Raw genomic sequence first — 1,306 nt, 5'->3', positions numbered from 1 at the left:
TGATGGTGTAATATGCACGGGACAAGTTACCAGGTGAACATTATAAGTGAGGTGAGTGTGTACCCCTGATGATTTATTGCACACGGGACATCGAACCAGGTGAACAGTATAAGTGAGGTGAGTGTGTTCCCCTGATGGTTTAATGCACACGGGACATGCTATCAGGTGGACCGTATAAGTGAGGTGAGCGTGCTCCCCTGCTGGTTTAATACACACGGGACATGTTGCCAGGTGAACAGTATAAGTGAGATGAATGTGTTCCCCTGATGGTTTAATAAACACGGGACATGTTACCAGGCGATCAGTATAAGTGAGATGAGTGTGTTCCCCTGATGGTTTAATAAACACGGGACATGTTCCCAGGCGATCAGTATAAGTGAGATGAGTGATTTCCCCTGATGGTTAAATACACTCGGGACATGTAACCAGGTGAACAGGATAATTGAGGTGAGTGTGTTCCCCTGATGGTGTAATATGCACGGGTCAAGTTACCAGGTGAACATTATAAGTGAGGTGAGTGTGTTCCCCTGATGGTTTAATATACACGGGACAAGTTACCAGGTGAAAAGTGTGAGGGAGGTGAGTGTGTTCCCCTGATGATTTAATACACATGGGACATGTAACCAGGTGAACAGGATAATTGAGGTGAGTGTGTTCCCCTGATGGTGTAATATGCACGGGTCAAGTTACCAGGTGAACATTATAAGTGAGGTGAGTGTGTTCCCCTGATGGTTTAATATACACGGGACAAGTTACCAGGTGAAAAGTGTGAGGGAGGTGAGTGTGTTCCCATGACGGTTTAATACACATGGGACATGTAACCAGGTGAGAATAATAAGTGAGATGTTTCTGTTCCCCTGATGGTTTAATGCACACGGGACATGCTATCAGGTGGACCGTATAAGTGAGGTGAGTGTGCTCCCCTGATGGTTTAAAGCACACGGGACATGTTATCAGGTGAACCGTATAAGTGAGGTGAGTGTACTCCCCTGATGGTTTAATACACACATGACATGTTAGCAGGTGAACAGTATAAGTGAGGTGAGTGTGTTCCCCTGATGGTTTACTATACACGGTAGAAGTTACCAGGTGAACAGTATAAGTGAGGTGAGTGTGTTCCCCCGATGTTTTAATATACACGGGACAAGATACCAGGTGAAGAGTATGAGGGAGGTGAGTGTGTTCCCATGACGGTTTAATACACAGGGGACATGTAACCAGGTGAGAATTATAAGTGAGGTGAGTGTGTTCCCCTGATGATTTAATACACACGGGACATCTTACCACGTGAACAGTATAAGTTCGG

The sequence above is a fragment of the Heterodontus francisci genome, unplaced genomic scaffold (genome assembly GCF_036365525.1).
Source record: "Heterodontus francisci isolate sHetFra1 unplaced genomic scaffold, sHetFra1.hap1 HAP1_SCAFFOLD_267, whole genome shotgun sequence".
Taxonomy (NCBI): Eukaryota; Metazoa; Chordata; class Chondrichthyes; order Heterodontiformes; family Heterodontidae; genus Heterodontus; species Heterodontus francisci.
Note: the sequence above shows the minus strand (reverse complement) of the source record.